Source organism: Ictalurus punctatus, chromosome 19 (assembly GCF_001660625.3).
Source record: "Ictalurus punctatus breed USDA103 chromosome 19, Coco_2.0, whole genome shotgun sequence".
Lineage (NCBI taxonomy): Eukaryota > Metazoa > Chordata > Actinopteri > Siluriformes > Ictaluridae > Ictalurus > Ictalurus punctatus.
In genome coordinates, this window is record NC_030434.2 from 6,328,786 (window position 1) to 6,344,972 (window position 16,187).

Here is a 16,187-nt window from a genome sequence, read left to right on the forward strand (position 1 = left end):
ACTACTACTACTACTGCCGTACGTATGAGTGGCCACTACAGTAACTAACTACTTGATCTACACGTCCCTATCTTTCTCAACTAGGCCTGTCAGCCCACAGTTTTGTATTTGTCGGGAGACAAATAGATTCTTACTTCCCCTCAAAAACCAAACCCCAGTCTTTTGCAGTCAGGGGTGGGCGAAAAAATCTCCTACGAGGAAAAATTCCCACCCTGCCAGCACTATGTGCTCGGCAGCACCATTATACTTTTCTCATGCCTGAGTGCGTCATATCACAAACATTTTATAACATTTTATAACAATACTTGACAGTCTGTTGTATGCAGTTTCTCTCTGTATGCTGGTTGTCTTCAGCTCAAGCACTTTACGTACTGTAGAGAGCCACCCTTTGGGGAGAGGTTAGGCTAGCACGTACACCCAGGGTATGGATCTTCACATCTTCTCATCCTGTCTGCCACTGACTGAGCAGACCCCCCGTTGACGCTTCGTACCGGACCTTCACTCTCGTCATTGGAGGATTGAGCATCCTCCAGGGGTAGCATGTTCTAGTCCGCTGCTGCCCTGTAGTCAGCATTCTCATAGTCAGCATTCTCTCGCGGCTCCGGGTCTCCCACCTCCGGGTGAACACCTCTAAACACCTCCCCCCGTTGAGGCGGTGACGCCTCACACATAACACTGCACTCAGCTGTGTTCCTGTGAATATATAGCTCCATACATAATAGTTAGTGGTCTTATATATGTTTTTCATTCATCTGCAATTACTCCAGCGGCCGTCCATCATAAGGAACAGACACAGACATGGGTCGACCCGTAAGCATTTCATGCAGTGTTAGATACGTATTGCTGTTAGTCTGCATGTGATAGGTCATTAGTGCAAGAGGTAGAGCATCTACCGAAATACGTTTAGTATCAGCACAAATTACATCAAACACAAATCAGGGTGTGCCAGACCTATCCAAGGTCAAGGAAAAATAAATAATTTTGAGCACACTTCAGGTGATCCTCCACCGTTGCCTGCAAGTACAGAGATCATTCCTCTACGTTCCCCCTCGCACACTGGCTAAGATCATGGGCAGCTGTAATACATACAGCAAGAAGTGCAGTCAGAATTCAATTAAACTATTTGTTCGATAAGTGGCGTTCCAATTTTTTTCCTAGAACCTCATTGCATTCAAACAACTCCAAACAGACGACACAATCCATGGGCCTAAACGTCAATATATATATATATATATATATATATATATATATATATATATATATATATATATATATATATATATATATATATATATATATATTTTTTTTTTAACAATTCTACCCTTAACCAGGTTGCATTCCTTAGTGATAGCTTTTTAATTCAGCCAATTGGGCAGAACAGGGTGTTCATAATGTTTGTGAAATTTCAGACCCAAAACTTTTAAGCTCAACGAAATACGAATTTCGGCTGGGCAATCGTGAGTGTTCTCAGTGACTGGCTACACAGAATTAATTACACCATTACAACACTACAGTTGGTGAGTTAGGCACACTAACAGGTTTAAGAATTTTAGTTCGGGTGGTACATAGATTAACCCCATATCCCCATATCTTGTTCTTTCAAAATAGAAATGACCTGGTGTGATAAACGTAAGATCGATGTGTGAGAGAGCAATTTTCCCAATGATCCACACTAAGAGAGCATCTCCAGCCTGGCAATCCTTGTGCCACCAAATCCAATGTTTTCAATACATAAATTTCAGCCCTGTAAGCACCCCATTCTCCTGAGCCGGGACCCCCCCAGCAGCACCCCCCTTTTCAGTCACATGTAAGACACAGTCTTTGTTGTAGTTTTGCCAGCCATAGTTCAGGTGCAAAGCATAAGTTCATTCAATGTCAGGCTTGTCCAAAGAACACCCGGATCTCAGAATGTTGTCCTTTAGTGAGCAATCAGTGATCTACTGCAGACCATACTTGATAACGTCCAGGAACATTTGTTGTGCTTTTATGGGGCGGAGGATGACCCCAATCATGTCCTGACGGCCTTGGGAGCGTGCAAGGGAGTCTATGACCACAGAGGAGTACACCGCAGGGGAGCCCACAGCCCCCGAAGGAGACGCTTCCAGGTGTACTACTGATCTAGGAATTGTTAAGGGGAGTAACGGCCTAGAGCTCTCACATGTAGTCACTTGGAAAAAGCGCTGATCAATAATAATATGTGGAGTGGAATTACAGTTATAGGTTACAGTTGGGACATCTTATATATATATATATATATATATATATATATATATATATATATATATATATATATATATATATATATATATATATACATATATATCTATATATATATGTATTCTATATCCATCATACTATAAATAATGGTTACTGGGTGGGTTGGTTGTATCGCAAAACGTATCGCTTTTGTTATCACAGCTTGTTGTAATAATGCTAGACTAAGTGGGCATGTCCTTTCATCCTTTTTCTGAGGATCGAAGATATTGTTTACAGGACAATAGTACTGGAAACTGGAGACAGGCAACTGGGAACACACAACTGCAAAACCCATCATTAAATGTTCAATTTATGCATCAGATCTAGGCCTTAAAACGGTGAATATTTATCGTGATTTACTATACCCTGATTTTAATAAAGCAGTAAGCTATTAAAAACAATTCGACATGAGGAGTTCAGTTTTTAACGTGTTAAGACCTCTGATGTGCACCAATCACCCAAGCCCGATATAAACACATCACAAGGCCCTGGTTGTGTGGAGTCTGTACTTCTAAACTTAGCAGTTGATATTATTTTATCTCTTTTAACTTATCATTTTAATCATTATTTGACAACGGGGTTATACCAGAAATTTGGAAATCAGTTTTCTTATTTATTTATTTATTTATTTATTACATTAAATCAGGGACATCCAACTATATTAGATCATTACAATCCAATAGCAAGGCCTCCTCGCCTATGTCCCTTGTAGAAAGCTTTTTCAGTGAACCGTTCACATGTTATCAGTCTGCAAGAAGTCTAAGGTCATACAAACATATCAGCACAACTATTGTTTTGAAAGTCTTAAAGCAATGTCACGGTACCCTCTGCACTTCCTTGTCTGTTGATTTAGAAGAGGCTCTCAACACAGTGAATCAGGAAATATTGCTGCAGAGATTAAATAATGTTGGTCTATCAAATCATTAAAAAAAAATTTACTAAAGTAATCTCCACTGCTCTAATCAATCGAATAACACCTCTCTCAAAGGGGTTTTCCACTCTCATGTATAGTTATCCCTGTAAAATAGTTCTAGTCCGTTTACTTTTAAAAGTACAAACCCAACTGACAAAGATACATTCTTATCCATTCCTGTTTTTCATTTACCAGAAAGATATTGAGAAAGGAAAACAAAATTCCTTTAGTCTGAAAATTTGTGGTGCACACTACCCGAACATATTAATATTCCATCTGTGCTAACGAGTGATAATCCCAATAAGATAGAACTAAAATAGAGTAAATGAGGTTGAGATCTAGATATGCATTTACAGTCCTCTAACCACTTTTATCCCACTAATTTACATTCAAAACAACCTAGTGAATTTGGTTCTATGTGTACAGCACTAGTCTGTAGTCTAAATGGTATACATGCATGTACATGCATCTTGTTTCTTATTAATTTATAACTGTACCAAAATACTGTACTCAAAATATCACTCAGATCCTTCATACATGACATTTAAATGTTGCTCACTTTGGAGGAATGTGAATATGTATTTAACTTAGTCTAAAATAAAATTTATCATCTGTGAGCTTTGTTTCAATTTACCACCAAGTTGTTACCTCGGCTGAGCGCCCAATTGTAAGAAGCATAAGATTCGTCCTATAAATTTATCCATTTCATTTAAACTGTATTTGACCATATTAAGGTAGTGTTAAATCTACTCATATCACAAACCACATTTCCCATCCTTCACTGCGGTCCACAAACATGGCTGGCTGCCATGGACTGCAATTCCCAGATCACACACACCTGCATCCAGTTCTCAGCTCTCAGTTTTTATCAGTTCTCAGCTTCTGTATAACGTATTATCAATTCAATTCACTTCACAGGTTGTGCAGTATATCCTCCCTTTCTCGAGTTTGCGACCACTGCTTTGTATCATTTAAATATTGTAACTCGTATACTTTGTATGACATATCCATAGCACACCGATATGTATATATATACACACACACATACACATACATATACACACCCACACATATATATTTGCATAACTACTCCATTCTATTCAGCAATCTACGGTTCAGGAAAAAACAAATCACGTTAAACTACACCGTTGTAAAGGGACCGTAATTAAACTACCTCCCAAACTCATATCAGCACAACATGTCGGCAAAAGGAACCATTATGCAAGGCTGTCTAATCCAGATACTCGTACTCCCTGCAAAACTCGAATTCCACATTAAGTAATCATCACCTTATTCTAATGTTACGGACTCAGATATCACATCTGTAACAGGCGTACAACACCTTACAAAGAATTTAAAATGTGCAGACTACTACTGCCATCTGATCTTATTAATTACTTATCATTGGACATATCCAGCATTTAAAGAGAAAACATGCAGAAATTATTCAGCATTATACAACATGAATACCACACGCCAGAAGAATTCGCATTTACGCTGCTTAAGATATTGTATAGACACGTACCCGTATAGGAATCACCGATACACAAATTAGTTATGGTTACTCCAGCTCTTGTTAGCGAGTCAGTTCATGAAGGTAGACTGCTCTCTAAAACCAAATGTTTAGGCTCAACATTATCTCAACAGGGAGGATGTGACCTAGCCTGATACGGACCACATTGTGAGCCAGAGACTGTTACCTCGGGTCGGTTTTACTTTTCAGGGTTTTTTTATTAATATCACTCAAAACGAATAGGTTCACATGTCAATTTTATTATTAGTCAGGAAAAGATGCCTCTGCAGAAGAAACTATGCGGCACAATGCACACCACATAAACTATTATTAAAGTTCTCCCCGGACTGATAAAATAAAGACATGCTGATTGATTTAAATTTTTACAGGAATATATCCACATATATATATATATATATATATATATATATATATATATATATATATATATACGTTGAATCACTTTGACTTTAATGTAGAGCGTGAGATAACTGAAGGATTGGAAAAAGGGGAAGAAACAGAAATCTCTCGCACGCGCTCTCTCCCTCTCTCGCGCGCTCGGTGGTTTAGATAACCGTCATCATTCAGTTTACAAACAGGGAATCATACCGACTTCCAATTACAGTTAAAGGCACGCAAGCTATTGACCTGTCACAATCTATATATAGGACTGTACACAGTCTAGATCATGATCAGTAAATTATACAATGAAGGTGTGTTCTTCCGAACATCACCCTCTGGTCTGAACAGGAACTCTTAGCCCTGTGGTATAAGGCGCCCCCACCACAGCTACTCTGCTGAACCAGTGTTCTCTCGACCCAATGGTAGGGGAGTGTGTAAAGATCCCAGCGGAGACCGGAGCTCAGGGGTCACGGGGGGAGGTGTGCTTAACTGTACCTCAAGGGCCTGCAGCATATCCAAATCAATAGTGCTCATAGGCATGGGGTCATCAAGGTTATCAGATTGCCAGAGAGTGGCGAGTGTTGATAACAATTCTGCCTCTGGTGGGGTTACTAGCGGGACGGCAGCTACGTCTCCCGCTTCAGCTCGGGGGGAGGTAACAGGGTCAATATCATCGTATGGAGAGGAGAGGAACGAAGAGCCAGTTGAGCTACCGGCATCCGACTGGGCCGGTCTATCCAGCCTTTCCACAGCCCGTCGTTTAGCCTGGGCTCGAGTGCCGTAGGCCGGACCCATAAGTGAGGTATCCGAGTCGCTGTCGGTTAACACCTCCGTCCCCATGGTCTGCCCTGTAGTGGCAGGGCCTGGGGTTGTTGGTCCTCGCCGTCCCATACCTGCTCCGGCACGGACGCACTGGTTCAAGTGGTACCAATGATCTCTCTCTTCAACTCTCACAGCCGAGGCGGTTGCAGCGACCACAGTGAAGGGTCCTTCCCGACATGCCCCGAGGGGGCTATTTCTCTTAAACATACGAATGTGTACTCTATCCCCGGGGGCCACTAAACGTACATCCTCCCGTACCCCGTCCCCACCATGGATTGCTTCTCTGACCTGTGAATATAACTGTCGGTGGATTTGAGTGAGGATTTGCATATAATCCCGCATTTCGCCCTCCAACTGGGTTTCAGACGGCTCGGTGTATGGACCTTCAGTGTATGCCAGAGGCATTGGGCGCCCCTTGAGCATTTCATGAGGAATCAAGTGTGTCATACGATTGGTCTGTGATCGTATCTTCATCAATGCCAGTGGTAAGGCTTGGACCCAGTTTAGGTGTGAGTCACCGCATGTTTTTGCCAATTTATTAGTTAGGGTGCGGTACCCTGGATCCATCGTGCTTTGGGACTCAGGAAGATATACACATCCTAGCTTATGATCAATCTTCAAGGCCGATGCAACATTCTTAAGGACGTTATTTACGAAGTGGATGCCATTGTCTGAACTCAAAAAATCAGGGATCCCAAATCGAGGTATGACCTCACAACATAAAAATTTAGCGGCGGACTCCACATCTTCCTCAGAAGTAGCAGTCGCCTCCACCCACCGGCTGAAGCGGTCCACTATTACCAGAAGGAAGCGTTTCCCATCTACCTGGAACTCCGCTCCCATGTCTATATGATTCATCATTAGATGCCGAAACGGTCCCGTCGGCGGGGGAATATGTCCTAAGGGGGTGGTGAGGTTCTTTCGCACGTTGTGGTTGATGCACACAGCACATGCGTTCACCATTTGGTCCACCTGTGAGGCCAGCTGAGGGGACCACCATTCCTGACGGATTTTCCGGATCATTTCAGTCTTATTGACATGATCCACGCCATGGGCGTCTTTGATCAAGCGTGGGAGGAGGCTGACTGGGGCTATACACAACCCTTATACACTGCGCCATATTCCCGCACCGTCTTTTTGAGCCCCCCGTTTTAACCAGGACAAAATTTCACTTACTCCTGCATCGTTTTGTATCTCTTTCATGCGGGCTCCATTGTGTCCCTGTGGATGCCGCATCCGCCTACTTTCCCCGTCCTGAGTTGGGAACCTCACCCGTGTAGGCCCTGTGGCAGCTTCCGCAAAAACAGTATATTATTATTCTCATTTTGGGGGCTTTTACCTAGACATCACATTCGTAATTTATAGAATAAAAATAAAAGGTCCAAATGGACTAACTCACTCATTTCTCAATAATGGCGCGACAATATACACTTTTCTCCCACCTTCAGTTTTCCTGTTCCTGGATCACACAATCTGGGGATATGTTGTTATATATTACAGGTCTAGTAATTGTTATTTACACAATGGGCAGTCGAACAGATGTCTAAAATATGTACCATTGGCGTGCATGCTCCCCAAAATTTTTAACACACTTATACAGCAGTTATTGATACCAAATTAATTATAACACACACAGTCTAGCCGACTCACCGAAAGTATGTACCGGATTCAAAACATTCAAAGACCGCAAGATATCTCACAATGCTCTGCATTACCAAGCTCACTCTGAAGAACACACACACACCGAATTGTCTTACCTTTTTTCCCCTTTTTTTTTTTTTTTTTGTCCTTCCACACAGACGCACAGATAAGAACAGACAGGAACACACACATACACCCCTCCTTTCTATCAACAACGCCGGCAAGCTCCCATACACACATTGTATTCCACATTAATACACTTATTTTACTACATGAAGTTTTCAAAGTATAAAGCACCTCCATACCAGCTCCGTATGCATGAAGCTTACAGTCATACAAATTAAATCCAACTTTCTCCAAAAAAAAAATTCTTTTCTCTAAATCTTATCCCACTTATCCAATACTTTAGGTATGGAGCTCATGTTCAGAGCACTAATAAATACATTTTCCCTGTCTCCAAAACTTACACGCTCTCACACCGCACTCATATTATAAGCACATATATTATAAGCACACACATTTGTTAGTACACATTCCATTCATACACCGGGCATGCTGTATTGCACGACCCGGACCTGGGCCCAGGATTTATTCCCCTCTCTATCCAGCCCTGGAATCTAATCTATCTATCTTTTATCTAATCTTTTTCCAGCAGTATTAGGGGTCCCCACCAATGCAGCCGCCACTAGTCTGCTAGTCTAGTCTAGTAGCCGGTATCTGGGGTCTGAGGCCTCATTTTCCACCTGCTTTCTATCCCCGCCCTGGAGTATTTCTCTATTTCTCTTCTCTTTTTTCTACCTTTTTTCTACCTTTTTTCCCTTCCTCCAGCGGTATTGCAGGACTTTCACTCACACAACACATATACCATATCCTTATACAGTCTTATGAACCTTATACAATTACAATAAGTACAATCTTCTACAATCTACACTTCTCTTACCTCTTCTCACTCACTCAAGGTTCTTTTGGAGACCCACTTAGTCTTTCTTCCCACCCCGAGGCTTCTCAGTCGTAGCAACAGACCACTAAAACAGAGCTTTGAAATAACAGGCGTCTGCAATGCCTTTTCCTATACGGCCTGTCTGTTGCTTAGAGAGCGAAGTCCCACAGGAGAGATTCCAGACATATAGATCTTAGCCCAGTCCCATCTGGGGTGCCAAATGTTGGCTCGAATTTAGCCTATTACCCAAAAACATTTAAAATTCAACTTAGAAGCCAATACTCACATCTACCTCTGAGCCCAGTTGGAGATAGAAAAAATACACCAGCCGTGAGTGAGAAGAAGCAAGGGTCTAGCTTTATTGTTCCGTTCCACCACACGAGATCCACACCGATGAGAATTCTCAGAAGTGATCCCAATACCCTGAGCTTAAGCTCCAGTATTTATACTGTATTTACACACTAAATAACCCACATGTTTCAAGAAGACTATGATCTCACTACCAATAGGGTTAGAAAAGAGCTCATTTACCTTACTCTTATGTTCCAGAAAAGGCCTATTTCACTTACACATAGAATTGAAACCAGGGGTTTTAATTTACACATAAAATCAGAACCCAGGCATTTCTAATAACCCAGAAAATAAAAACCCAGAGTTTTGAATTACACAGAGAATCAGAAACCAGAATTTTTCAGTTACCTAGGGCGTCAGAAACCAGACTTCTCAGTTACCTTAGGGGGTCAGAAACCAGAATTCTCATTTACCTAGGGAAATAAGATGACGTAGACAAGACGACTAAACAACCGGGAGGGACCTTGGTCTTATCGTTATCTCGAGGGGGGGGGGGGGGGGGGGGGCAGTTTGACCCAGCCACCCTTATAACTGGCTCTCTTCATGGTTCTCTTAAAATTAAGGCTTTCCTTGCGAGACGAGAATCTTCACCATCTGAATCATGAGTAAGTTATATTTTTCCTGTATTTCTCGTTTATAATTTATTTTCATATTTGCACTATATTTCTTATTTTATATATATTTATACTACTTGAAAAGCGGTTTACTGTACTTCCAACTTCTTAATATCATTACAGTTTTACTGTCCTGCATATCCTACTATTCTGTTTTTTTATAGAGTTTCTCTATTACTATAAGATATTATTAAAGTTATTCATGTGTGTGTATGAGAAAGAGAGAGTGTGTGTGTATGTTGTGTCTACTTGCCCGCCCTTGACTGTACGAGTGTGTGTGTGTGTGTATTAGCCCTCCTCAGCTCAGCTCGTATACCTCTTTTTGACTTTTTTTGACTATTACTGCTCTTAAAGATCTTTAAAGTGTAATTCCAATTTGTCAATGTCCGCCTAATCCCGCTTCTATGTGTCTAGGTGCCCGTCTCTTCTTCTTCTCCCCTTTGCTGGATGCTAGGTCTCCCTTATGTTTATTTTATGACATTTTTTATCCACAGCATGAGCCACTTGAGTGTGGTTAAATTTGACTTTAAAATGTAGTTGTACTTGTGTCCTTTGAGTTGTTAAACGATGATGTGCTTTCACATATGCAGTATTCACATTCTTTACATTAGTCATGAGATAAAAAAAGGTGCAAAGTTTCTCCCTCATAGATGTCAGTAAGATCATCCTGTGGTGTCCAGGCCTTACAAGTGATTGTGAAATGTCGTTACCTAAACATTGTTTTCAAACAAAAGTCAGTAACAAATAGAGTGAAGATCTGCTTTTATTCATCCTGATGGAGGTTTTATTAAATGTACTAATACTATACGTATACTATATGTAATACTTTAAATTTGATGCTTGACTTGTTTGTGATCAATTAGAGAAAAAAAATCATAGACCATGCATTCCTCATGCCATTCTGCTAATCAAAGCTCTCTACAGTTTGCAGAGAGAATTTTACAGGGGAGGCGATGAATCTTGACACTTACAATGTTACCTAAACATTATACTTGTTTTCAAAAGTATAGCCACATGATTTAAACATGTGCTAATAACATTATTTTATGGCTTTAAACAAATAAAAAAAAAAAACTTTACAGCTCTAGCATGCACAAGACTAATAAAGGGTGTTACAGATATCAATTTTTTAATCTAATGATTTTGTTTTTCTTTTTTTGTGATGTGTTTACAGTTCCATCTCCTTCAACATCACAACTGCAGCCACATCAGTCAATTTCTGGCAACCGGCAGAATCAAGGTATACTAAAACAATTATTTATTTTATTTTTTTGATAACTACACACATGGATACAGATATTGATCTGAATAATGTTTTTGTGACTTGTTTAAGGAAGTGTGAATGATCCACAATCTCTTCGAGTTGGTAACTATTTAATTTAATAATAATTATCTTACAGTCAGTTTTATTAATTGTCTCCCAAACAGATTTATGTTGACTTATGGCAGTGTTCGTTTTTTTTCATTACTGTAGTTAGTAATGTCATTGATGTTTCAAAACAAATTTTGGACAGAAATCTACAAGTTATTTGAAAGTTTGGAGAGGAGAATCATGCTGAAACTAGAACAAATCCAGGACAACATCACAGCAGCGTTAGGAACAATGCAGCAGTCAATGAGCCAGCCAAGCACATCTGTCTCTGATCTTATAGAGGTGCTTAGAGGTGCCTTGTAAGACTGTGGAGGAATTAAAAGAGCTGTGTGATAAGCTGAAAGTTGCTGACTTTCGAAAGAAGATGGTATGTGCCACGACACAAGCAACATTACGAGTCATTGTTAACCTGAAATCATTTAAAACAATTTACTCTTGTGATTAATTGCTGAATGTTGTTTGTAGATTCGTTATCTGTGTCTTCAGAGTGGAGGCAGCTTGGGAGATGGAATTAGGAGGATGCTGAAAAAAATTACAGTTACAAAGGGAGAAAGGGAAAACGTAAATTTCAGCAGCTCCTAATCAATGATGTCATCACACATAAGTTTCAAAACTTGTCACTAATAACTAATAATGTGTCTGTGTCAATACCCAAGATCTCAAAAATGTTTTGGAATGCAGAAAGGTTGTAAATAAGAATGTACATTGTAAATGTAAAAGTTGTTATTTCTCAGTACATAAATATTCATACCATGGTCTATTATGAAAACAAGAGTAATGTTGATGCTTTTTGAATAGAACTTTAGTCTGAGTTCTAGTTTAAATAACTGTGATCTCTGTATTGACTCAAGGTGGCTGCAGTAAGGCATACTCACACCAAAATCCCAGAGTGTGGAGGAAATGATTGCTGTGACCCTAAAACATGCCCCATATCATGCAAAAACAGCAAAGGAGGTGAGTGCATTATAACATTTAATTCCAGCAGTTATAAACAATCAGCAAAAAACAAAAAACAAAAAAAAAAAACATTCATTATTCTCACACTGATGCACGGACGAACAGAGTTAGACAGACAGATAGATGGATAGACAAACAGATAGATGGATAGACAGACAGATAGATATAAGGACAGACAGAGAGATGGACAGATAGATAGATATACAACAGATTATAATTTGTACCTGTTTGTCAGCATTATAGATTTGGGTCACACAGTTTGATCCGGATGATCAAACGCATAATGGAGTTCCAAATATCGAGCGTAATTAACAAAAAGTTTCTTTAGCTTTACGCTTTATGTAACAACTCTCCAAAGTGATGCTGCGGGCAATAATATCAGAACAATATCAAAGTAATAAAATAACAATATAATTCAATTTACATACTTGATGTCACAGTAAAACATGAATAGAGGGCATTTTCACACACTGAGTTCATGATCTCTGATCTGTGACTGAGATGCCCGTGTGACGATCCTGGAAACGACACTAGATTATGAGCTCATACTCGAGTCATTTTTATTTTTTAAGCTTATGTGGCTTCGTCTCTAAAAAGATCGAGCAATAGCTATATTTTAGTGTTTGCTTTTACACTACACACACTGCATAAGGGGTGACACCATTGTTTTAACTTAAAAACATGTAGCTAGCAGAACATTTTACATATATAGGCTATAAATTTGGTTGTAGAGGGAGAAAGGGTCAAGTGAACTGCTTTGGAACAATCATCACCTACCTAACCAGTTGATCCGGATGAAAAGTGTAAACGTGCGTGCAATCGAGTGCCAAAAGTCTCACATAATTAACAAAGTTTCACTTTAAGCTGCAGACAATATCACAATAATATCAAAGATCCTAATAAAAACAATCAATATATGTTATGAGATAACTTACATTACTTGACGTCACAGTAAAACAAGAATAGAGGGTATTTTTCATACAGTGAGTACATGATCTCTAAGCTGTGCCTGAGATGTGTGTGTGACAAAGTCGCCATGCAAACGAAGTTCTTTATGAGTTACATTATGAGCTCATGTGTAGAGATCGAGCAGTATGATGTTTTCATTTACACATATGCACAATGAGTAACAACTATCCAAATTCACCCACTTTAACATTTGAGTAAAAGTTCACACCAATAATGATGACATAAACAGGTACAAATGAAAATATTAGGTTCAAAAGAGACTTGGGTGAATGCCTTTCAGTTTTAACAGAATTTTGTCTCCCTCACCTGTAAAGAGATTGCTATGCAACATTTTAGACATATCAAATCATAACACTACTGAATGTGTTCATTTCGTTGTTTTAGGTTAGAAGCCAACGAGAAGAATTGCCATCAGAATAACCCCGACCACAGCTGACAACCAGACACACACACACACACATACACACACACACACAAACACACGGAAAGAGCACAGCACCTTTACAATTGTTCAATTAAAATAAATGTACTTTGTTCCTTACAATTTGTCACGTGTGTTTTCTCTGGTTAGCCGAAAAGTAAAAATAAAATGAAGTTGGGGTGCTTCTGTGAATCACTGTGCTGTATCCTTAAAACAGCACATGAACACAACACTTTAAATGCTGTAATCCATACAATGCTGTTCAGCTTTATGTGACGAATAGTGACATGAATGCCTTAAAATAAAGTAATAAGTACTTTCTGAACTACTTCTCAACTTATTTGTCTTTTCTTTCCAGTAAAAGACTGCATTAAGTCTGTTCCTTTCTCTTACTCATGACATCACCAGTGTTAAATTAAATGTGAGTGCAAAAAGGCCTCTGTTATTTATATTTGAAAAGGTCACTGCATTAAGTTTCAATTTATTACTGAAGATGCACCGATGTAAAAGGCTATTTTTCCCCGCTATGGGCTATCGGCCGATAGTTTAAAAACATCCGATGATCAGGGCCGATTACATCCTGTCAATCAAAAGAGGGCGGGAGAACACATCGATTTCATGCTGTGATTAAAGAAGATGTCTCTTGTGTGGAATGATGACAAAACTGCAGTTGGTAATCTCAGCACCGCTAAGCACTGCTCACGCTGAATTAAAGGGCCAGTACACCGTTAAAAGATTTAAATAAAGGGGAGTTGACAAAAATATACTGCACAGAAAAATATATTTGTAGAGTAGTATATTTCATATCCAGTTAATTTTAATATATAAAAAGTTGATATTATATATTACCAGTTTGATGTTCAGTGATGAAGTAGAAATGGTTTTGTTTGTGGAGAGTGAATATGAGACTAACAGGAGGTTTTTTAAAATTCAGTCAATGTTAATATGAATTAATAACATTCAATAATTTAATAATCTTACTTTAATCTTCAGAATTTAGTTCATGTGTTAATGTTAATGTGTGTAATGTGTTTTGTGTTTGAGACCAGTTACTGTGAAACAACTTGTTGAAATGGAGAGAATAAAATTTTATTTGCATTTCCTTCAGAATTGTGGAATTAATTATTATTAATTAAAAAGAAGGTATAAAAGGCTATCGGTATCGGCCGATATCACTCTGAATAATCGGTTATCGTATCGGCAGAGTAATTTAGTATCGGGGCATCTCTACTTGTTACCAACCTAAACTATACACGGATAAAACAGACATTCATGAATCGTGAATAAAGGGTCGCCAGTGAGCATCACATTATACTTTCTAAGACTACTGATCTCAACTCATGACCAAATAGTATCCGTTGTGATGTATGTTTGTGTCTGTGACAGTGATATCGGCCAAACATCATCCAGCGTAAAACCAGCTTAAGACTGTATTTAGTTTAATTCTTACCACCTCAATGTGCACAATGAATCTGCTCAGTTCTACAATACACATGAAAAAAGATTCCACTACTGACCTACCTAAAATAGATGAGAGAAGGAAGCATGTAAAAAGATACACAACCGAAAGACAGTGTTTGTATATACGAGCACACTCATTCCCAGTTGAATCTCCTCAAAAAGGTCCACACTAAAATTTCTGAGTTAAACAGGACCCAGTTTGGGTCGATTCTGAAATCCAGCGCTGGGAACAATGTGGACTGACTCAGTCTGGGCTGTTTAATCTCAGCAAGGTTGAGTTATGATGTTGACTCAGCATGTTGTAGTGATTCATATTCTTACTTTTCTCTACAAAAACACCCAGTGTAACAATATATTGGGTTGTTTATGTTCAAAATTGTTTTGCTACAAAGTTCCTGTTAAATACTCATTAAACTCCTCAGATGCCAATCCTGTCAGGTTAAAATTCCACCATTGTCTTCCTGTCCATATTTTTTTTATATCTCTTCCACTGACTGGGTTCAGCTCAAGGTCATGTGCTTTTTCACCTGCTGTTCCTAATAATCCCTCAGGTGTTTTATGAGACTGAGATCTGGGGAATTTTATCCAGGGGTCAGGGGTCATTATACACTCAGTGTAGAATCGTGTGCAGTCTGATTCACTGTGCATGATGAACACACACTTCTCACATCTGAGTCTGTTTAATGTGTTATAATTAAATGAGTGATGTGTTCATAAATGTGTTCTCTATTCCCCAACAGTGAAATGCAGGAACACTGGAGTCTTCATCACACACACACACACACATGTTCATCACACCCTGGATATAAAAGAAAAACACGTGAATTAATAACCACAAACTGGACTGTGGTACTTCATGATCAACACGTAATCATCTCTGCTCCAAGAGAAACATCATCATCTCCTGTTTATAATTAATCATTCTACATTTCTTCATTCTTACTAACATCTGTGTTATAACATTTAGCGAGAACAAATGAGAACTTCCACAAGTTCTAACAGGAAAATGAGCAGACATTTACCCATCACATCACTGCTCTTATCCAATCACAGGCTTTGGAGTTTTTTAAATAATGAACACTACTGTGTCATTTAGCTCTCGTTCTACATTTATATTTAAGTGCAGACTTTAAGAAGAAGCCGAGGTGAATGTTACAGGAAAGACAGAAGACACGGTGTGGAGGTAGGGTGCTGGAAGAAGTGTCAGAGTGAGGAAAGTGGCTGCTTAAATCAAATATCTGTGGCATAAAAGATTATCATTTTAATGAGCTTTAATGAGAGTTGAGAAGAAAGTGTGCTGCTTATCAGAAACAGGGAAAAGCAGAGATCATCTTGTTCAGACAAAAGCAGCAGTATGAAGTCAGAGATAGCAGGCTGTCACAAGGAGACCAGGAGTTCATTTACAATCACTCTCATGCACTCATTCGTGATATTTTGTAGACTCTGTCTGACTCCCTGTCTTCTACCTTCACATGAATTTTAAATCAACACACTTTACTGAACACAAAACAGCATTAAAGACAATTGTTAGAAAAAATCTGATTAAATAGAATAT

The 16,187-nt window shown here is 39.1% G+C and overlaps 3 protein-coding genes and 1 long non-coding RNA gene across 13 annotated transcripts in view; 2 read left to right on the forward strand and 2 right to left on the reverse strand.

Moving 5' to 3' along the window:
- LOC108280067 (NACHT, LRR and PYD domains-containing protein 12) overlaps positions 1-16,187 on the reverse strand; it is a 353,895-nt gene that overhangs the window by 185,798 nt on the left and 151,910 nt on the right. The gene's annotated exons all lie outside the window — the stretch shown is intronic.
- LOC128635404 (uncharacterized) overlaps positions 1-16,187 on the forward strand; it is a 166,789-nt gene that overhangs the window by 102,371 nt on the left and 48,231 nt on the right. The window lies entirely within an intron of this gene.
- Positions 1-16,187, reverse strand: part of LOC124627493 (actin nucleation-promoting factor WASL) — a 57,463-nt gene that overhangs the window by 29,548 nt on the left and 11,728 nt on the right. The window lies entirely within an intron of this gene.
- On the forward strand, positions 10,615-13,761 carry LOC108261951 (uncharacterized). Its single transcript, XR_008398384.1, has 4 exons — positions 10,615-10,692; positions 10,786-10,818; positions 10,989-11,778; positions 13,135-13,761. It is a non-coding gene; the product is annotated as an uncharacterized LOC108261951 (long non-coding RNA).